Below are 24,125 nucleotides of genomic sequence, written 5' to 3'. Positions count from 1 at the left end.
GATTTCCTGTAGAGTGTGATGGTTGAGCAGGATTTTGAAGGAAGAGAAGAAAGCAGAAGGGGAAACAAAAGGGGGAAATATCCATAGTGCCAGGAGGAGCAATTGTTTAACTGTTTCCAACAGACCCCATGATAAGAAATGATGAGAAACAGGGTTGATGTGACCATCATTGGTTGAGGACATTGGACATCATTTTGAGGGATTCAGTTTGTATCCTCTGAATTAGTATGTAACTACACACTCTAATTATGTTATTTATGTGTATTCTTTCTTTAATTATGTGTATTAATTCTATCTTTCCACAGGAAGTTCCTGGCTTTTGAAGACCTTTACAACCTGGCCCATTTTAACCTTTCCAGTCTTCTTATATTTTATTCCTTTCCATAGATTTCATGATCCAGCAACACCAGCTGATTTTTGTGCCTTTTTACTGGCTGTCCACCATTCTTGGAACATAATTTCCACTAGTTATCCCCTGTACCTGGAATACTCTCCCCTTCTCACCTCTATCACCTGGCTTCCCAAGCTTTCTTTTAGACTTGGTTTAAATCTCATCTTCTGTGAGAGGTCTTTCCAAATTCCTCTCATTACTCATGCCTTCACTCTAAGGTTACCTTCCCTTTATTCTATATACATACATATATTGGCAAGAAGGTGGCACAGTGGATGGAATGCCAGGAATGGAGTCAGGAAGACCGCCCTCTTTCTATGTTCAGATCTAAACTCAGATACTTATTAGTAGTCACTGTGAGTACAGTGACTTGTACGCTCCTTGTGATTGTCAACTGAATTGAACCAAACTTGGTTCAGCCACTACCATGGTAGCATTTGGGATTTTCTTGACAAAGATATTGGAATAGCAACTCCCTTGACTCTGCTTGTCTCAGTTTCCTCATCTGTAAAATGAGTCAGAGAAGTAAATGATCAACCACTCTAGGATCTTTGCAAAGAAAACCTTAAATGGGGTCATAGAGAATGAGACATGATTGAAACCACTCAACGATAGCAACTTCTTGCCTCCAAGTCTGATTTTTTTTCCCCTCACTAAGCCATGCTGCCTGTCAAATGACCACAGGAGAGAAAGATGGTTTCCTAGCAATGAACCATTCCAAAGTACATAAGACCAGGGAGCTGGTACTGTTTCAGGGTAATCACGTTCCACTTTAGTTTGTCACAATACATCTCATACTGACTTGATTTTAATCAGTGTGTATCCCATTTTGGTGTGTTCTTTTACTGTCCATATAGAGCATAAAAATTGCCTTTCCCTTCTCTCTCCCTGCTTTAGTTTTGTCCTTTCTCTGACAGTTGGCAGTTCTATAGTCAGGCCTAGTGGCAGACTGTGTCACTGTATAACTCTCTCTGACTCCTGCGGTTTTAAGGCCGAAGGCCAATGATACCACTTTATTTTTCCCTAGCTTCCAATGGAAGTGGCAAATAACAAGCAAGAAGTCAGGAAATATAAACCATGAGGCCCAAGGCCAACTTGAGTGGATTTTATCCTGGAAGCTCTCAGAAAGGTCCACAGCCTAAAGGTTTTCAGGAAGAATGTATAAGCGCCCCAGTTTGTTGGTAAATAGTCAGCCAGGTTGCTACTGCCAGGATGAAGTAGAGAATTAAAGTGATTAGGAATAATGGCTGGATAATTGCATCAATTTTCTGTGCCTCTTTGGCAGAGGGATTCTTACCTTTGAGTGCCAGGCTGGTATCACTAAGGGCCTCAGTTCCAGCTTCATCCACTGTAGCTCCTGGAGGATACTGGCTTTCACTGTGTTTCTCCTCCATCTATCTTTTTTTTCCTCAAAAGAAAAATGCTCTTGCATATGAGCAGCTGATTTTCAAGTTATCACCGTTGTTGAGGTGATTGATCTGTTCAATCACCCTAGCACACAGATAACTTTGTCTTTGAATACTCATTCATTCACCTGATAGAGTTGTTGAGCATGTGGATACAAAGAAGAATGAAACATGAGCTCTATTTTAACAAACCTTATGGTATAGTTGCTTTTGTTCAGTTATTTCAATTGTGTCTGACTCTATGACCACATTTGAGATTTTCTAGGTAAAGGTAACTAGAATGATTTGCCATTTCCTTCTCCAGCTTATTTTACAAATGAGGAAACTAAAACAGAGTTAAAGGACTTGCTCCAGCTAACACAACTAGTAAATGTCTGAGGCCAAATTTGAACTCAGTTCTTTTTGACTCCCAGTCTGACATTATCCACTGAGCTACCCTGCCACTGAAGTCAAGAAGCTTTAGGAACAAATCCTGTCTTAGATGATCACTAGCCATAGAATTCCCTTCAACTAATTTAATTTTGCTGAGTCTGTTTCCTCATCTGTAAAATGAGGGGATTGGACTTGATGGTCTAGCTCTATAGCTAGATCTATAATCATGGGTCATTTCAATGAATTCAAACAGAATCATGGGATAATAGGAAACAATATTAGCACCTCTCCCTATCAAAAATTTAAAAAAATTAATTTCTATTTTCTTTTAAACAAAATTAAAGCTCATTCATTTCAATGATATGACAAGAAATATGGGGACCTAAATCAGCTATTTCAGAATTAACCTCACCAGTAAACTAAATAAAACTCCAACCTATGTAATCATAGGAGCTATTCTAGGGGCATTTGCCCTCAAGGATAATGGGCAGAAAAAGAAGCCATTGCAGGATCTGTGAAGTGAGAGACTGGATAGGGAGAGAGCTTTGGAATGGAAAGGCCTAACTTTATGCCTCTCTTTGAGCTTCATATTTTGTTAAAGAAGAAAAAAAGACCAAAAGCAATACTGAAAAAATCACAACTTGGAACTACACTGGGAAGCATTTCAAGTCACATGCTTTCCCATCTTTCTAGAAACAAACACCTGTTCTTTGATCTGTGGGAGAATCTAGGACACAGCATGGCATGCTAGGGAAAGGGTGAAAGTGTGAAAGAAGAATTTGATTCAAGCCCTGCTCTTCCACCTATTATGAGATATAGGGCAAATCACTTAAGGTATCCCATCTGTAAGATAGACAAGTATATCCCTTCATTTCCTCAAATATTATATGGAAAATGTAATATATTGCATAAATCTTTTCAGTTGTGTCTGATTCTTTGTGATGCCATTTGGGATTTTCTTGGCAAAGTTCCTAGAGTAGTTTGACAATTCCTTCTCCAGCTCATTTTACAGATGAAGAAACTGAGGCAAACAGGGTAAGGTTACTTGTCAAAGGTCACACAATAAGTAAGTGCCAAAGTCCAAATTTGAACTCAGGAAAATGAGTCTTCCTGACTCCATATTGTATACTTTCCACTGAAATTTCTTAGTGGCTATTATTAGCAATGAGATTTGAAGGTTCTTAAACTAAGGGGAAAGTTGTCAAGGTCCAACTTCCTTTCTTCCTATAGGTCCAATGCAATAAAAGAGGAAGAAAGCTGCTTTTAGAGGAAAAAATGAAATTGAAATAGAAAAAAATAAAAAAAGGTGAATTAAGGCCTAAAAAGCCATTAGATAAAAAGGAAAATACAAGGAGCAAATCTGAGTCTAGAGATTAATGAGATCCACTATTATTAGCTCCCCTTCAATGGAAGATTCTTCATGGAATCATCACATGATTGGGCTATGACAGAGATGTGTAGCAAATTCATAAATGAGATCATTAGATACATATTTGAAGGTATTGATATTGTTTCTACAAGTCACACAACCTTTGGGCTCATTTATTACTTGGAGGGCTAATCACTTTGTGCGGAAGAAGTGAATCATAATTACAAAGAAAGAAAGAATAAAGCAGATCTGGTTCATCTGAATCAGTTTGTGTGACTGCGGGCAAATCACTGAACCTCAATTTCTTCATATATAAAATGAGGAATAATATCTGTAGTACCTACCCATTTTCTATGTTTGCTAAAAGGTTTAAATTTGATAATGTAGGTAAAGTACTTTGTGAACATTAAAGCACTAAATAAAAGGTGAGATTTTTTTTATGAGAAGTGGGCAGGAAAACCAATATTCTTATTATTTGAACTAATTTTAAAATAAGAGACAAATCAGTATTTTTGTGATGATCAGAGGCAGAACTTACACATGGCCTCTATATGGTGCTTCAACCATTATAAAAAGACCAGTTGTAATCTCTAACACTTGCTTTAATTAAGAAGTACTCTTTCATTTTAGAGGCAATTTTAGGAGTAGAAGGGGGGGAGGAGAGAGAGAGACTCAGATGAGTCACAACTTTTCCAGGTAAATCCCTCTGAAGTATTCTTACTGTTTAGCCAATCTTTCACAGCATGGAAGCAACTTGTTTTTTTTTTTTTAATTCTGCAAATCAACTGATTTAGTTCTTACCTCTGCCCTTTGAAGCATGTCAACAATTACTAGTGATTTCAATGGGATGTGAGTTGGGTCAAATGTGTTTGAAGGAGGGGCAGTTAGGTAGTGCAGTGAATAGAGCATCAGCCCTGAAGAGAGGAGGACCTGAGTTCAAATATGGTCTCAGACACTTAACACTTCCTAGCTGTGTGACCCTGGGCAAGTCACTTAACCTCAATTGCTAGCTCTAGGTTGACAGTTGGCAGATGTCCTGGTCCTCTTTGAGAAAGTCAAACACAACAATAATGCCTTCAGTAGGCTTCTTTCCATTCAGAGCTTCTCAACATCGGAGATATTTTTTTTTTCTAATTTTCTAATTAGTCCAAATATCTGGTACTAGGCAGCTAAGTGGCACTGTGGATACAGTGACAGTCATGGATTGGAAAGACTCACTTTCCTTAATTCAAATATAGCCTCAGATACTTACTGCTTTAATTTCTTCATCTGTAAAGTGAATTGGAGAAGAAAAATGGCACTCATGAGTATTTGCCAAGAAAACCCCAAACAGGATCATGAAGAATCAGAGACAATCAAAATGATCGATCAATAACAAAAATGCCTGATATTATACAATTTATTTTATTTTATTACTGATAAATACCAATTTATTGAATAGATACCTTATAAATAATTATCGATCGACTAGAATTCTGTTGATTTTTATTTAGTCTGTGCCAAGAAGCAGGGTGGTACAGTAGTATGGAACACTGGGTTTAATCATGAAGACCTGGGTGGCCCTTACTTCTGTGACTCTGGATGACTGTTAAAACTTTATGTTTTAAGCAATTCCTTGAGATTTGTTTAGTAAATCCTTGATGGGTGATGTTCTGTTGTTGAGGAGTTCCCACACTGGGAATAATCACCTACTAGCAGCCAAACATTGTGCTAGGACCCCAGGGTACACATATAAAGAATTCAACAACCTACTTTAAAGAAATTTATATGTTCTCTAGTCCAACCCATATAGATATTTTTGTTATGGTATCATATCACATAGTACTCAGAATATATATAGGGAAGGGAAGAAGAAGTATCTTGTTATGGTTTACTGGGATTTAAAGCAGAATCAAGGTGGAAAGTCTCAAATCTTGGCACTTTTACAGGTATATGTTTGAAAGGCAGTAAACTTATGTTAAGATGGAAATTCTCTTCTTAAAGTAATTTATTAATAATAGCTAATATTTATATAGTGCCTCAAAGTTTGTAAACCACTTTTGTCATTCAGTCATTTCAGTCTTGTATCTGACTCTGTAACTCCATTTGGGATTTGCTTGGTAAAGATACTGGAGTGGTTTGCCATTTCAATGACATTGAATTAACACAATGTGTGTTTTCTTTCTATAAAGTTTTTTTTTTACTACTAAAAAGAGTCTGGGAGGTATGAATTCAAGATAGTTCTGGTTTTATTGGTTCCAGTTACATCTCAGAGTTGTAGCCCACTGATGTCATGAGCCTCTTCAACACTTGGGATAGTTTAAAGGTGAGCCAAATAAAAAGGAACAGCTTGGACAATTGATTAGAATCATCGAAAGGATGCAGTGTTATCCTGTTGGGTTTTATTTAATGAGCTGGAAGAGATCTTCAAGACCAGCTAGTCCAACTTCTCATTTTATAGATGAGGCACCATAGTTTATAGAAGGGATTTGTCCCAAGTCAAACAACAAATAACTGAATAGTCAAGATTAGAATTCACTAGTCTTCTTTGCTTTCAATGGACTCAGCATAACAGTGCCATCTTGTATTTCTACAGTCAATATTCATCTCTTTTTTGACCAGAAATTTATCATCATTCTGGAAAATATATCACTTTGTCTTCTTTATTCCTGTATTTCTTAGGTTCCAAAGTTGCTTTCCTTTCGGAATATCATGCCCACCTGGGAAGAATAAAACTTCTTCAGCAGATTCCCTTTTGGTCTCTAACCCTTCATCAGTTAACAACATTCCAATCCATGAACCTTAACCCCCTCCCTACCAACATCATAATCAGCTTTTGACTTTTACATGAGCCAGGCAGATCTATCTTAAGCCACCTGGCTACCCCTGAGGAAACAGTATTAGCGTGGCCCCCAAAAGATTGAAAGATTCAGGAAAACTTCATCTGGCCAAGTCTACACAAAATCACACACCCAAATCTTGGTTTTTCCTGCTACTGATTAACCCATCCTTGCCAACCCAGCCACTTTTGTACCAGGGTAACACAACCACCGGTTATGAAGAAATTCTTGAATTCTGGAAGGTTTAGCTATTTCCCCAGATTTACTTTATCATGATACTTTTAAAAAGATGGGGAGATGGTTCAGCACTATTTTCCCTCGAAGTTTTTGTTTGTTTGTTTGTTTTCCCTCCTAGGAAACCTACCACGGTTTTCCATCTTTGAGCAATCCAAAAACCCCATGCACTAAGGGTCGGGGTGGGAGGGGGAGAAGGGAAAACCCCTGAGAATTCCCAGAATCCTCCTCCAGGTGTCAGTACAAGCTCACACATATCATCCCTCCCTTTCAAACCCCCCTCCCCCCAGTCTGTCCATTCATAAAGTGGAGGTTGATTTGTGATCTTGCCTCGATTTGATTGTGCAGGGTAACAAGCATTTTTGCTTGTCTGGATACTAGATTTGTTTTTCTAATTTCTTTTTACTTGGAGGTTTACCAGCTGCTTTATTACCAGAGTGAGCCTTCCTCACAGTCTCTTTTCTCTTTTCCACCCCCCCACCCCCCTCCTTTGTGCTCTTAGAGACAATCACTGTCTCTGGTCCCAGCTGCCACTGCTGATTTTTCATTACAGTTTAATTTAAAACTGGGATTGGAATGGAAATGTCTTTTTGCCATTTGGGGTTTGCGAGGCCTGTGGTTTTATTGCCAAAGGCACAAATGTTAGTTACTACTGTTTTTCCAGAATGGGGGGCGAAAGGGGGAGATAGTATTTGAGGGGAGGGGGAGAAAAGGCTGGGTGTAGGGGTAAGATCGTGAAGGGAGGAGAGGGAGGGTGTAAAATGCCTCAGAGAAGACAACATTACTCCACATTTCATGTGATGTTTATGAACAGTATTTTTCTTCAGGGAATGGCTGTGATGTTTCCCAACCAGTAATTCTATGCGGGACACCCATTTGTAAAAAGTGGGGGATATGAGACTTAGGGAGGAATGAACATATGTAATTCTATATGTATTCCATCTTCTGAAAAGATAATTTTATTTTTAAGTAGCAAATGCTTAATAAATGTAATGAATGTTCTCTGAACTGAATTGAATTAACATAAGAGTCTCATCATTAATTCCTTAACCATAGCTTCTCCAGAACAGAATCTCTGAGTTGGAATCCTAGTGGCTGTCCCTTTGTTTAATCAATAACCAAATGAGAACACCCAGAATTGGGCCATAGACTGTCATAACATTTCATGGAAAATACACATATGTGCATATCTATGAAATAGTTTTAAGAATCACTATTTTGTTGTAGTTTTAGAGTTTGATGGGACTTTAGAGTCAGGCCATCTTGTCTAACCCCTTTTATTTTACAATAAACTACAGATAGGACATGACTTGTTCAGTGACTCAGTGCTGAACCAGCATCTCATAGTATTACCAGATACAGAATTCAAACTCAGATCCTGGGACTGCAAAGTTAATGTTTTTCTTTACTGCACCCTACTATTTAACATCACACAACAGATAGTTTCATGAGTTGCTCTGACCAAAGGAAAAAAAGCTTAACCTGGTGGCCAACTTCCTAGTGAATGGTTGGTAAGTATTTAATTAGCCTGGCCTCTGGCTTGGAGGCTCAGAATCCTCTGTGAAGCCATACTTGAAGATTGGTAGGATCTACTACATCTTATGGATCATTGTTATGGCTTCAGAAAATTTAGGATTATCTCCATTCTAAAACATATTCATATTTTTATATTATACACCTAGATTATGTTTTCATTTCTGTATGCATGCATGTATGTATGTACTGAGGCAGCTGGGGCACAGAGGGCAGAGTATTGGGCTTGGAATAATGACAACCTGAGCTCAAATTCAGTCTCATATACTTACTATTTGCATGACCCTGGACAAGTCACTTAATATTATTTACCTGAACTGGAGAAGAAAATGGCAAACCATTTTCAGTAGTTTTCTTTGCCAGGAAAACCCCAGCTGGGTTTTCAAATTGTTGAACACAACTGAAAAATAACAGTAGAACAAACAAGAATAAATATATGTTTGTTTATGTGTGTATATATATGTATATATATATAATATATGTAATGTATATATATGTGTACCTATATACATATATATATCATATATAGTCTAAAAAGCCATAGTGTAGTTTTAAGATTTGATGATTACAGCAGTATAACTGCTGCAAATCATTAATAACAATATTGGAATTTTCTGAAATATTGATGTTTCTTATTGAAATCAACATAACTATAGTCTTGTGATACACATACACACACACATATCAAGCTGATTTTTGAACTTTGTAAAAACTTTCAATCAGCTGCTGGTTACTGAGTGAAAGGAAGGGCTACATTTGTAATCCTAGCCTTAAGAGTTTCCCCAAAGATGAGGTTTTGATGCGTAGATGACAGTTTTGATGTGCCCTTACAAGAAAAAGTCTATTGGACATAGATCAGGTAATGAAAGTGGTTAATTGAGATGACTTCCACTACCCATTCACCAGTTTGAGAATGTGTCATCCAGAAACTCTCACATATGTATTTCATAAAGTCTTAAGCCACATCTTGTTAGAATTAAAAGCATAATTTTCAAAATTCATAAAATTCAATAAGTCTAAAAGAAAGTTAAGTAATTAAACTTTCAAATAATATTTTTGTAAGTTAGTAGCATTTGTACTTCTTGAAATTATTAAGGCTTAAAATTACACCAAGATTTTTGGAACATCCTACATGTATGTACATATATATATGTACACACACTCACCATTTTTCTGTTCCCCTCTTGGCTATGTTTCGAACTTTTTGGACTTCAGACCAGACTTCTGGGCCATGACTTAACTACAGTCTTTCCTTAGAACCTTCCTCACTAGAGCCTCCTCACTGTAGAACATTCATCTGTTTCCATCTGTGAGTTCCTCAAAAGATCTTCATTTTGGAAAAAATCTTAGGGTAACCAACTTTTATTCCTTTCTGGACCTCAACTCCATGACCACTTGTAGCTACCTGCAGCCCACTCCTCTCATCACTGCTTTTCCACTCACATACATATTTTGTTTCCTCATCTGAATATAGGTTCTCTTGGGAATTTTCTTGTTGCTTATAGAGTATTCATATCTCCAGCACTTAGCATGGTGCCTGACAGCAAAAGCACATATTTGTTGTTTTGCCTTTGGTATATTTCAATACTTTAAAGATCTGTTTATGGCTCCACACTCCACCAATATAAACTACAACCCTCCCATAACTTAGAGACAGTTTTTGAGAAACACAGTGGCCAAAAACAGTCATCACCCCATAGTCAACCTGGTAAAAAGCCTCTCCAAATTTAGTGAGGCTGGTTTTCGTACATTAGACAGATAATTCATCACTGGGCTTGTTTTCGAAGTCTTTCCAACTTGGTTGGCCCTGCCAGAGTCAGTCTGCTGGCATAGCTTTTGAGAACCCAGGGTATAATTTATTATACAGTATTTAAAATACTTACCATTTAGAGAATACACCAGTAATCCCTTTCCCCTAGCTTCTGTTTTCCTCTTTTTACCTTTGGGTATGTAAAAAAGAAGCATTAAGGCTAGGGTTGGAACTTGGACTGTCTCCCCTGTTCCTAGCTATAGAAAATGTGCCTTAATTATTTTAAATTCTTGATCCATTTAAAACAAAAAAAATCTGTGAAGATGATTGATTTTTCACTATCTTGGACTAAAATGCAACAGGAAGGAAATTCAGATCTCCTAGTAATGTGTATAGGAAAGAAAAGAGAGGGTAGAGGCTGCCTCTTTGACTTAAATATTTAGCATTTGCACTGGAAACAGTGGTTTCCTGGCTCCCCACCACACACATTAGAAGCTCTAATCTCTATCTATCATGCTAAAAAAAAAACAAAAAACAAAAAAAAAACAATTGTTGTCTCTCCTCCCAGCAAGAGACTCTGCCTTTCCTGAATACACCAGTTTCTAATGTCAAATTGAACTCCCCAATCAACTCTAGTCGTCCTGCTGATTCTCCAAACATGGGGGAATTCAACCTCCTTCTCACATGCCATCTGAACTGGTCTGGTGTAGACCTGTCTCACCATTCCTTTGAAACCCAAGAGGGTCCAATCATTCTTCTTGGTGCAATGATATAGTCTGCATTTCCTGAGTATCCTTGAAGTCTATCTTCATGAAACATGATGAAATTATATCCTGACCATAATTTAAGGATTCTGGAAATTTACCCTGACTTTCTGTCTCAATCTGATTTCTTCTCTCACTCTTCCTCTCCCCCAGCTCCATTTGCATTCTATTTGTTTTTCTGGTGGTGGTCAGTCAGTTAATCAGTCAAAAAAAGAATTGCATCAGGCACTGTGCCAGGTGCCGGGGGTGGGGGATGGTGGTCTATTTTGTTCCTGTGGGTGCAGAGGGCCAAGTAAGACAACAGGTTATCCATGGCTATGAGCAGAGTAACTCCATAAACAAATCCCCGAGGCTCATTGTGGGGTTTTGCATAATGTGGACAACATTCTCGCGGTTTGAACTGCCTCACAGAAGCCATTCCAACTCCCTAAATGAAAATAGTTTTCATTCCTACTCTTCTAGAGGCACAAAGGAGGAAGGAAAACAATTGCAATGGAAAAAAAATGGGGAGGGGAGCCCAGGAAGCTATCCAAATATTTTCTCCACCCTTTATACTGTGGTTAACTCCAATGTGCCCACAATGCCAAGGGCCCTTTGGAGCTGGACTGCCTTATGGGCTAAGAGCAGCATTGAATTACTTGAAAAGAATGTACTGAGAACTTCATTTAGACTCAGAGGACTTGACTTCCAATCCAATCCTTTTCTCCTCAGTTTCTCCATCTGTAAAATTAGAAGTTTTAGACTAAATAACATCTGAGCTTCCAATATGTGGTTCTCCAAAATTAATTGAAGAAAGCTGAGTGGTACTAAAGTGGGACTTAACTTAGTGGAAATTGTTTTTGAAGTAAGATCACATCACATCACAAGACTTAGAAGAGAAGGGACCCAAATTAAATGCCCATCTTTTCATCCCCTGTAGTCATAAGATTAGAAGGGAAGCAATAAACTGGGAAAATATTTTTACAGTCAAAGGTTCTGATAAAGGCCTCATTTCCAAAATATATAGAGAATTAACTCTAATTTATAAAAAATCAAGCCATTCTCCAATTGAAAAATGGTCAAAGGATATGAACAGACAATTCTCAGATGAAGAAATTGAAACTATTTCTAGTCATATGAAAAGATGCTCCAAGTCATTATTAATCAGAGAAATTCAAATTAAGACAACTCTAAGATACCACTACACACCTGTCAGATTGACTAAGATGACAGGAAAAAATAATGATGATTGTTGGAGGGGATGTGGGAAAACTGGGACATTGATGCATTGTTGGTGGAGTTGTGAATGAATCCAACCATTTTGGAGAGTAGTTTGGAGCTATGCTCAAAAAGTTATCAAACTGTGCATACCCTTTGATCCAGCAGTGTTACTACTGGGCTTATATCCCAAAGAGATTATAAAGAAGGGAAAGGGACCTGTATGTGCACGAATGTTTGTGGCAGCCCTTTTTGTAGTGGCTAGAAACTGGAAACTGAATGGATGTCCATCAGTTGGAGAATGGCTGAATAAATTGTGGTATATGAAAATTATGGAATATTACTGTTCTGTAAGAAATGACCAACAGGATGATTTCAGAAAGGCCTGGAGAGACTTACACAAACTGATGCTGAGTGAAATGAGCAGGACCAAGGAGATCATTATATACTTCAACAACAATACTATATGATGACCAGTTCTGATGGACCTGGCCATTCTCAGCAAAGAGATCAACCAAATCATTTCCAATGGAGCGGTAATGAACTGAACCAGCTACGCCCAGAAAAAGAACTCTGGGAGATGACTAAAACCATTACATTGAATTCCCAATCCGTATATTTATGCCCACCTGCATTTTTGATTTCCTTCACAAGCTAATTGTACAATATTTCAGAGTCTGATTCTTTTTGTACAGCAAAATAACGTTTTGGTCATGTATACTTATTGTGTATCTAATCTATATTTTAATGTATTTAACATCTACTGGTCATCCTGCCATCTGGGGAAGGGGGTGGGGGGTAAGAGGTGAAAAATTGGAACAAGAGGTTTGGCAATTGTTAATGCTGTAAAGTTACCCATGCACATAACCTGTAAATAAAAAGGCTATTAAATAAAAAATAAATAAATAAATAAAAAAGAATCTGGAGTCATAGAAATACAAAAATACCCAGAGAATTAAAGCTGAATCAACAACTGAGAGAAGATCACAAACTTGTTTCTTTTATATTGATAATGGTTCAATATGAAATATCTTGTCCAAAGTGGCAGTTAGGTGACTGAGTCAAGACTTCTTAAACTTTTCCCATTCATGATCCCATGTCCCTGTGGAAATTTTTATGTGACCTTAGGTGTATAAAATAGGTATACAAATCAAACATTTACTGATAATAAATCATAATTTCTTGACTTCCTACATTCAGTTTTGAGACCCTCTACAAGGGTTCACAAATCACAGTTTAAGAAGCTGGAGGCTAGAGCAGCTGACCTGGAGTTGAGAAGAAGAGTTTGAATTTGTTCTTAGACCCTTAATAAATTGTATAACCTTGGAAAAATGACTTAGCTTATTTCTACCTCAGTTTCCTCAGCTGTAAAATGGAGGTAACAATAGCATAGCATCTATTTCCCAGATTGCTGTGAGACTAATTCATTTAGCATATAATAGGCATTTAATAAATGCTTGTTTCTTTCCTTCCATGTCCTGCATTTTATAGATAAAGAAACTGAGGGAGACATTGTGACTTGTCTAAAAAGTAGTGTGTGTATGTGTGTGTGTGCGTGTGTGTGTGTGTGTGTGTGTGTGTATACCAGTGAGCTTCACCAAGATCATTAGTTTAGGACTAGAAAAAGACCTCAGAAGTAAATATATTCACCTTAGAAGTAATTATATTCACTCCCTTCTTCTCACAGATAAGGAAACTGAGGACCAGAGCAGTTATACCTCTGACTGGGGTCCCCCAAGCCAATGACAGAGTTGGGATGACTTGACAGCATTTCTACCTCTAGACTCAGTTCTCCTGCTTAAGATACTTTTTTTTTTGGTAGAGAAAAATTTCTAAATGAGTTTTCATCTGAATGTTTCACAAAATACAGTTAATTTTAAGCAGTAGGATCTAAAACACAGTTCCCCACTTGCTGGGAGGAAGCAGTTTAAATCTTTCAATATTTCATTGCTCCAGGACACTAAATTGTTGCGGTCAGCTCCTTGCAAAGCGGATATTGCAGCCAAGTTTTCTTTCAGTGTTTACAGAAGTAAATGTGGAGGGAAATGTGGGCTGAGCATGAGTTGTCCTCCCTGACAGGAAAATGGGGGTTTGATCTTGTTTTGTGGTACAGGATTCTTTTTAGAAATCTCTTGGAAAATCTCGTAAACCTGGGTTAGTGGCCACATATGGGATCTATTACCTCCTTCTTTCTGCTTGTTCTTAGCAAATTTTTGTCTGGTGACAACACATGGACTTTTGTGTGTTTTGATTTTTGCTTCACACCACAGAGAGGTTTGTTGACTTGTTTTTGTTTTAAAAAACACTTAACATGAAGCATACTGGGGACATAAGTTAAGCAATCAGTTTTGGAAAGATGTGGAGGACATTCAATTTGCCAAGATGCAGGGGACTTTTCTTGAGCTTTTATTTGTGTTTCCAAAGTTGGAATTCTTTATCCTTTAAAATTTCTTTTAAAAATTCTTATTCTTTATTCTTTGAAAATGAATATTCTTTATTCATTATATAATTTAAATGGGCTAGAGGAATGGATTACAGACTAGGAAGACCTGGACTTTGTTCCTCTCATCCACTATGGTGACCCTGGGCAATTGATTTAACTCCTTTCATTTTCTGTTTTTCTGTTTGCTAACTGGGGATCTAAATATCAATTTACTCATATATAAAGCATTCAAAGAGGCTCAGATTAAAAGATATTATAAGGATAATTGCAGTGTATTCTTCTCTTCTGAACCATTGTCTCTGGTTTATGAAAGGAAATGGATTTTATTGCACAGACAAGAAAGAACAGAAGGAGGGAAGGAGGAAAAACGGGAGGGAGAGGAGAAAGAAAAAGAAAAGGAAAAGAAATGGAAGAAAGGAAAAAGAAAAGGAGGAAGAAAGGAAGGTAGTAAGGGAAGGAAAGGGGAAGGAAGAGAGAGGGAGAAAGAAATGAAAGAGAGAAAGAAGAAAGGGAGGAAAAGAGGGAGAAAGGAAGGAAGAAAGAGAAAGGGAAAGAAATGGAAGGAAGGGGAAAGGGAGGGAATAAGGGAAGGAGAGGAGAAGAAAGGGAGAGGGAGAAGAAAAGAAAGTGAGGAAAAAAAAGAAAGATGGGGAGGGAGGGAGAAAAGAAGGGAAGGGAAAAGCAAGAAAGAAAAAGACAAGAAAGAATGAAAACTGGAAGAAAATAAGTTATCAATTTTAAAAAATGTAATCAACAAACAACAACAACAAACAATAAACACTTCCATCTACCTCCAGCATCAGGGCACTTAAAATATTGCCTTTGAAGTGGATCCTTTAGGGAGGACCCCACTGTTCTGCCTCCTTTAAAGTGGTAATATACTGTCTAGAAAAAAACAGATGCCAAGAAATTACACAGATTGCATTTGAGCGCATCAGAAACCCTAAAACTTCAGGGGGGCTAACAAAGGTCTCAGACTTTTGATTTTTCCTCTAATAATAAAGAAAAAAAAGTGTGTGTGTGTGTGTGTGTGTGTGTGTGTGAGAGAGAGAGAGAGAGAGAGAGAGAGAGAGAGAGAGAGAGAGAGAGAGAGAGCGCAAAGGAGAGAGGGCCAAAGTATTAAATTGAAACAGGCACTTTATAGCTTTTCCTCTGGTTTCTCCTTTTTCCTCCAGAGACTTGAGTTTAAAATTCTACTTAGAGCGCAACTAGACACATGTCTGATGGCTTCAAACAAGCTTTTCCTGGATGTTGATCCATGTACAACACAAATAGATAAAGATGTTAAATTGTACACATGTGATGATCTGACACCAGTGACCATCTCTGTACAAAAGAAACACTGAAGACCAAAACTCCTACCTTCGGGTTGAACTGACAGCCCGCTTTAAGAAATTTCTGGGTTTAACAAAGAAATATAGTTGTGAGCCAATAGAGGATAATGTTGACTTAGACCTGAGCCATTGACACATAGCAGAAGAGATCCATAGCTGAAGAGGTCACTTTATAAGTGGAAAGATCAAATGTTCTTTAACAATAACTTAATAGAAAAGAAACTATTTTTGTAATTTGGCTACAAGGAATAGACTCTACTCTTAAACACTAACTATATCCAAACATGAACTTGGAGGGGGTGTGTATATAAAGTTCTGGCTTCCAAGTTTGAGAGAGAAAATGGAGGGTGCCAACTCTACTTCAAGTTCCTAAAGGGAGAATAAAGCCCAGGAAAGAAACCAACATGAGAAAAACTGGCAATTGATTTATGTCCCTAGTCCTTGCTTGTTCCACTTTGAGACATTGGGAAGCATCCCCATGGGTGAGATCTGGGATTCCTTTTCTTGGTTGAAGCTCTTGCTCTCAGTGGGTGAGTTTTCTGTTTTGCTATTTAGACAAATGGGTTTCTTTGATTAAAAAATATTTATTTATTTATCTATATCCTAATCAGGCAAATTGTAACTGTGAAAAAACCAAGGTAAGGACAAAGCTAGAGACTGGATCTGTAATTTCATTGATAAAGGAAACTTCTAGGTAAGGTGACTTTCTCTAATGATGAAAATACTGAGTAAAAGAAAAGTGCTCTTTATATATGTATCTTACATATTGAGATTTTTATCTTAATATATAGCTATGTACAAATAAAATAAGAGAAAAAAGAGAGATGAAGAAGGAGAAAGACAAAGAGAACATTTTAAGTTTTTCATAGCTCTTTATAAATATTATCTCATTTGATTCTTACAACAACCTGGCAGATGTGTTTTTATTAATCCACATCTAACAAATAAGGAAATTGAGGCAGGTAAAAATCTGCTATTAAGTGTCTGAGGCTAGATGTGAGCTCAGGATTTCTAATGTGGCATCCACTGCACCACCATCTAGCTGCCTCTGAGTTCAGCACCCTCCTCCCTACTTGTTGCCTACTTGTAGAGCAGTGCTATTCATTTCGAAATAGGGGCCACTAAGCACTAAAACTAAAATTACATAAGGATCTCTGACCTAGTTTTTCAATATAATATTACTTATGTTTATTGTATTTTTATTTATTTTGTTAATGATTTCCCAATTACATTTTCATCTGGTTTGGATCATAACTGGGACAATTGTGCTATTTTTATATTTAACACCTCTGGTCTAGAGCACTAAGTAATTTGTCCAGAGCCATTTAGCCAATAGGTGTCAGGCAGAAATTAAATCCAGCTTTTCCTGGCATTGAGACTAGATCTCCAAGATGCTGTGAATACCTCAATGGAAAAGCAAAAACAATGCCAAATATTGATGGTCTCTTCCCTTGAATTCTCAAGGATATTTTGAGTTACTTATGTAAAAAATGAGTAGGTAGATAATACAGTAGATAGAATTGGACATGACTTAACAAATCACACAACAACAACAATACACACACACACACATAATTATTATTAACTGGGCCTAGGGTCAGGAGGACTCATCTTCCTGAGTTCTAATCTGACCTCAGATACTCACTAGCTGTGTGACCCTGGGCAAGTCACTTAATCCTGTTTGTCTCCATTTTCTCATCTGTAAAATGAACTGGAGAAGGAAATGACAAACCATTCTCATATCTTTGCCAAGAAAACCCCAAATGGGGTCACAAAGAGCCAGATATGACTGAGTTGTTTGAAGAGCAGTGAGATGAAGAAGTGAAGCCATCTACTTCCAGAGTAGAATTTTCATTAATAATTCCTCATAGGATGCACCCTGGCTCTTTATCTGACAACCTGACAAGCTGAAGCAAACAAAAGATACTGTAAGAATGGAAAAGATGTCATCAGAAAACTTCTGCAAATTCTGTAGTTTCACAGTTAAAGGGGAAAGGTAAAACTTTCCCTCTTTAAAGACTGGGCAGCAGGTAAGTGGATCAGGATCTGGGAGCAGGGAGCATAAAGCTTATGACAGGAGAGAGGGCTCATAGCTAGATATATTGGGAAGCGAGCATGTTCTCCACTCCCTTGTCTGCTACTCACACAATTAAGATCGTTTGTTGACCCTGCAGCAAAGCATCTACATTAGTGTTGGGTTTTGTGGCAGAAAATGGAAGACATTTGATTCAAAAGATCTATTCTCTGAACACCAGGAGGAATACATGTAAGAACAACCACTTAAATTATCATTGCTTCATTTTATTGGCTTGTTCTCAAGGCTCTGGTCACGCACATGAGAAAAGCCTTGAGCGCAGTATGGAAAAAGGGCTGGATGTGAGATCAGGGTTACCCGGATCTGGATGAGTTTGGGGCCCCCCACCCCAGTCGTGTCCTTCCTGGAGTTTGAAGTCTTCATTTGCAAAAATCAGAGGATTAGGCTAGATGATTCCAACCTTCTTTCCGGCTTGAAATCTGGGATTCCTGAGGATCTTCTCTGCTCTTCATGGTCATCTTGGCTTATTGCTACCCTGGGCAGAGGAGAGGAAAGAGAGTCACAGAGGTTATGTAGTGGCCCAGGGAGACAGGCTTTACAGTGGAGGATCTGAGGGAGAAGCCTGGTCAGCTGATTGCCAGTTCATTGATTCCCATCCACAACTTCAGCAGCAGCAACCACCACCCCTCCGAAAAAACAAAACACAAACAAACAAACCCTGCAAATGAAACAAAGCAAGCAAGACGCAGCCAGGCAATATGGAACATTTGCCTCAAATAAATACTTGTCTAATCTCTGTCTCTGTCACTTTCTCTCTCTTTATCCCTGTCTCTCTGTCTCTGTATCTCTCTGTGTGTCTCTCTCTGTCTCTGTCTCTGTCCATCTGTCTTTGTGTCACTCTGTCTCTGTCTCTCTGTCTGTCTCTTTCTCTGTCTCTCTGTCTCCCTCTCTCTCTGTGTCTCTCTGTCCGTCTCTCTGTCTCTCTGTCTCTTTGTCTCTCTCTGTCTGTCTCTCTGTTTCTGTCTGTCTGTCTGTCTCTCTCTGTGTGTGTCTCTCTGTCTCTCTGACTGTCTCTCTGACTGTCTCTCTCTCTCTCTCTCTCTCTCTCTCTCTCTCTCTCTCTCTCTCTCTCTCTCTCTCTCCCTTTTCTCTGTCTCTGTCAGTCTCTCTCTCTCTTGCCCCCCCCCCAATGTTCCTTGTCATGTGCACCTTGGGTTAATAACCCCTCTAGTGCTCCCGGAGCAAAGGTTGGCCAGCAGCTTTCTCCTCTTCCTGCCGCCTGTCAGGAGAGGAAATCACAACTTTCAGTAAAGCCTGACATAGAGGGAACTGGATAGCATACGGGGTCACTGGGAAGAATGCATGAAGCAGTGAGAAATAGCAGATACCGTCCAGCTGGTGCTGGACCGGAAAGGCGCTGCCACGTGTGCTCCTGCCTGTTTGCTATCTTTGGTGACTCCAGGAAAGGAAAAAAAAGCACTGCTTTTACCTTAGCGTTACAAAGCAAACAACCACCCAAATTGCTGATTTCGTGTACAGGCTTACAATTCTGGCTTATGAATCTCCAGGACTCAAAAGCATCAGAATGTTTGATTTAAATTATGAAATTACATATGTATGCACACATTATGATATGTATACATATATGCACATATATGCACATGTGATTGGTGTTTATGCTTACTTAAATATTTATGCATTTACTTAAATATTCTTATTTCTCACAATAGCCCTTGTGAAGCGGATAGATAATATTATTTCCATTTTACAGATGGGAACATTAGGAGAGATTTGTCATTATTCACTGGGGGCAGGGTTTTTTACATGGCATTTCATAACTATGAGGACCTCTTAAGCAGGGTAATTCCTTCCAGCAATTCAGATCAGCAATTCATCTGTAATTTACAGATCTAGAGATTTTACTCCTCACTTTGCAGATTTTTCTGCTTCCTCTCTCTAGTAGACTTCTCACCCCATCTCTCTGCCTTGCTCCTCTCTCTTTAGTTCCTGGTCCAAACCATCATTTTATGAGTTACTCAAACTATGACTCCTCCAATCCCCCCTCCATTCCTCATCATCCAGACTATTCTGTCTTATTGCCAATAGCCTCTATCCTTATTTCACCCCATACTTTTTATTTTTTCCTGTATTTATATTTCTAGCACTTAGCATAGAACCTGGAACATGGTATTTAAGTGCTTAATTAATGTTTGTCTTCTCTCTTTGTCTCTGTCTCTCTCCATCTCTTTTTTCTCTCTGTGTGTATCTCTTTTCTTTCTTCCTCTCTTTCTGTCTGTCTGTCTGTTTTTCTGTATCTGTCTCTCTGTGTGCGCCTGTCTTTCTGTCCCTTCTCTCTGACTCTGTCTCTTTTTTGTCTCTCTCTATGTGTCTCTCTATGTCTCTGTGTCTATCTCTTTCTCTCAATTGCTTCAGGGCACTGAGAGATTAATTGCTCTACCTGTGGTCACATAGCTGATATGAATCAGAGACAGCACTGAATCTCTCAGCTTCCTGACTCCAAAGTTGACTACTCTATTGCGCTTTCCCCAGGTACTTAGGGAATTCCAATTAATGTGGAATTCATGGCAAGTCCCTCCTGATATAATAATCTAAATGGCAGATCATCTTATGTATAAAATAATGAAGTGTAGAGAAGAACAAGCTATTAACCCTTCCCATAAATTCAGCCTCCAGCCTTTCTCTCCCACATCTGGGTCATAGAGGGGAATGCTGACACTTACTGATGGGAACCCTAGCTCCTCCTTCTTCATCTAAACAACTATTTCTGTTCCTGCATTATAGCTTGGCTTTGATGAGAACATGCCTTCCCAGGAAAGGTCAGTGCGTTCTGAAGACCGTCTCCTTCCCATCAGCTAAGTTTTCCTGGGATTTAAGTCTACTCCCTTCTGAAAAGAACCAAATATAGTCAGCAAAAGTGACAAGCCATAAATGAGTTGGTTCAAAGGTGTCAGCACTGATTGTCCCTGCAAGTGATATTCCCAACTCCCATTAACTTCACCAGGAATGATGTCTACCAGCCCAAGGAGAATGACCTCATTAATTTTTGTCTTGGTCTATTTGCGGAGGCTACTGGACACTGTATGTCAATAAGGTTGTATGTTCTAAAGGTGGATAATTGTAAGAATTGTAACATTTCCTCACCATGGAAGAGGACTGAGAGATCACTGTGGACCTTCATTTTATAAATGAATGGTTTAGTTTAAAGAATGCTACATTTAGTTTCAAATCCTGAATTCAAATCCTGACTCTGATAAGAGCATGGGCAGGGTTCTTCACATCAAAAATGAAAGGGTCGAATGAAATGATTTCTAAGTTTTCTTCCAGCTCTGAATCTACGGTCCCATCAAACTTAGGCCTAGAAGAATAAAAAAGGCTTGTCCAAAGCCATATAACTAATGAATGGCAGAGCTGGGACTGGAAGCCAAGTCTCCTAAACCACTGGGCAGGGCTCCTTTAACTATTACTTCACAGCTGTCAAATTAAAGGGTATTCAGTATCTTGTAACAATCAAGGCTCAGACAAGATATAGGAAGAGAAATGCCTTTGGGGATACTGAGCAGGCAGGAATTTGCTTTGCTTGACTATAGATATTTATTACGTTGTTTTCAGTGGAGGTGAAGATGGAAGGGCAGGGACAGGGATAGGAAAATGAAAAAAAAGAAATAAAGAGAGGAAAAGAAGGAATGAGAGGGGAGAAAAGAAGAAGAAAGGGGAGAGAAGGAGAAGAGAGGAGAGAAAAGGGCAGCATAGGACAAGACAAGGGGAGACAAAGTTTTGCAGTTTCATGAACGATTCTCTTTTCCCCTCCTACAATGCATGTGAAAATATCCACTTTATTTGATGATTGTTAAGAATAAAAATAAACCTTGCAACATGTCTTTTATGGAAATGTTTTGCATAACTTCACATATCTTTTCTTTCACATATCTTTCACATATCACTTCTTTTCAATAGAAGGGGATAAAGGGGGTAAAACTCAGTTTTAAAAACAAATGTAAAAAATTATTCTATGTGTAACTGGGGAAGATAAAAATATTAAATAAAGCACAAAAATAATAAAAATAATAAACAAGTGAATAGATGAATGGTTAGAAAAATAAACAAAAGAATGAATATGAACAGAAAAAAACACAGAGATAGATAGATACATATAAAGATGGTAGATAGATGGATAGATAGATAGATAGGCAGATAGATAGACAGACAGACAGACAGACAGATAAGGATCAGAGCCCCATACTGGTCATATGGAAAATTTTGATTCTGGAGTTAAAGCACCTGGGTTCAAATTTTGCCTCTGATGATTTCTACCTGTGATCTATTAATAGAGCCTCATTTGTAAAATCAAGAGCATGCATTAGATGCCCTTGTGGTCCCTTACAACATCAGCTCTATAATATTATACCCTATCTCCTTGTCTGTAAGCAAATCCAGGATTCCAAAGCCAAAGTCTGTGGGCAGACTTCATTTCAGAAATGTATTTTGCCACCTACTAGATTCTTTACATGTATCAATATGATAGTAATAATTGTTGTATATAAGGGAGATGGAGTTAACCCAGATGGTACTAATAAACTGGTGTTGATGAGTCCAAGGTTACAAACCCAATGCCTAATCAGTTCCTAATTAGGCTAATTAGTTCCACTCATGGGAAAATCTCTATTCTGCAGACATAGGTTGCATATTTAACTTAGGAGGGAGTGGGTAAAGAGGGGAAAAGGAACAAACATTTATTAAGCACCCACTCTGTTTCAGCCACCATAATAAGTGCATTACAAATATCTTGCTTTGTATTGTACACCAGGGTACCAAGGATTTTTATTATTCAGTCATTCAGTAGTGTCCAATTCTTTATGATCTTGTCCATGGGATTTTCTTGGGAGATCTGCCATTTCCTTCTCCAGGTCATTTTACAGATGAAGACATTGAGGCAACAGGATAAAGTTCTCTTTTTTATTCCATTTGCAGTTTTATTGGCAGAGATACTGGTATGATTTACCATTTCCTTATACAAGTAATTTTACAGATAAGTAAACTAAGGCAAACAAAGTTAAATGATTTGCCAGGTAGTGAGAGCCTGAGGATGGATTCAACTTCAAATCTCCCTGATTCCAGTCCTAACTCTCTATCCACTGTGCTACCTAGCTTCCCCACAAGAAAGGATAATGCAGCACAAACGTATTCTTTAGATTCTAGTTATCCAAAGACCTCAATTTTTGTAGCAGGTAATTAAGCTTTAGAGGGTTTGTGACTTGTCCAAGGTCACCTGGCTAGTGCATTACGCAGATCAGCTTTAAAACCTAGGTTTTGCTTATGACATACAGACAATGTGATTATGGACAAATAGGTAGATTGTGCAATAGATAATTTACTATTCCTGAAAGACCCGAGTTTAAATCCATCTTAGATACTTATGAAGTGGTGAATCACTTATATTCTATCTGCTGAGTTTCCTCATCCATAAAACGAGAATAATAACAGCAACCATTTGACAAGGTTATCATGAGAATCTAATCAGATAATTAATATACATCAAATGGTTTGTAATCCTAAAACTATATAATTTCTGGCTCTTATTTTTTTAGCCTAATTTGTAACTCTCCTAGGCACTTCCATAAAAACTCAATTACAATCAACTTTCTGAGGAGCCTCAGTGGAGGGAATTTTCGTGCTGCACTGATAAATCACCAAAAAATTATCCCCATCTTAAAGATTGGAAAATTGAAGGGAGGAAACATCATCTTAATCAAGGGTATACAATAAAGTCCTGTCCAAGTCAAGACTAAAGTCTCAGCTCTTGGTTTAGTGGAAAGAACATGATTTGAGATCAGAGGACCTGGCTCTGCTATAGATGTCAAGTAAGTTACTTTACCAGGGCTCTGTGTCCTTCTCTGTCAAATGAGGGGGTTGGATGCAATGACCTCTCAGGTACCATATGTAGTTCTATGATCCTCTTCTTGCAGGAGAATGACAGTGATGGTTCTGCTGACCCAGAGAGAAAGGATGTACTCTTTACTGCACCAGTGTATGAGGTATCATCCAATCCCAGGGGCAGCATCTTCCCGTGGCTAAGCTAAATATTAAATCAGTTAGAATTCTCTGTGGCAAAAGGGCAAGGCCACAAAAGGTGGGTCCTGAGCAGTCTGGTCTTGCCTAAAATGCTACAGGCTGACCAGCCGGGCCAGCGTCTGCAGCCAGCATGCTGCACAGATGGGAGTGCTTAGCGATAGAAATACAGTAGCCATGGCTGAGATAAGGAATTTGAAAATAAACAAGGGAGGGCACATGTGACAGGGCCGTCATGCCTCTAAGTGCAGCTTGGATTTCATTTTTTTCTGAGTTTTCTGAGTTATTTGCTTCCTTGCTTCAGTTAATGATGATTTGGGTAATGTGGATCCACTTAACCAGACTGATTTTTTTTGTCTTGACTCGATAGGTAAGATTGGGGAATCTGTAT

The sequence above is a fragment of the Sarcophilus harrisii genome, chromosome 3, assembly GCF_902635505.1.
Source record: "Sarcophilus harrisii chromosome 3, mSarHar1.11, whole genome shotgun sequence".
NCBI lineage: Eukaryota > Metazoa > Chordata > Mammalia > Dasyuromorphia > Dasyuridae > Sarcophilus > Sarcophilus harrisii.
The sequence above is the reverse complement of the archived record's forward strand: the minus strand, read 5'-3'. Positions refer to the sequence as shown.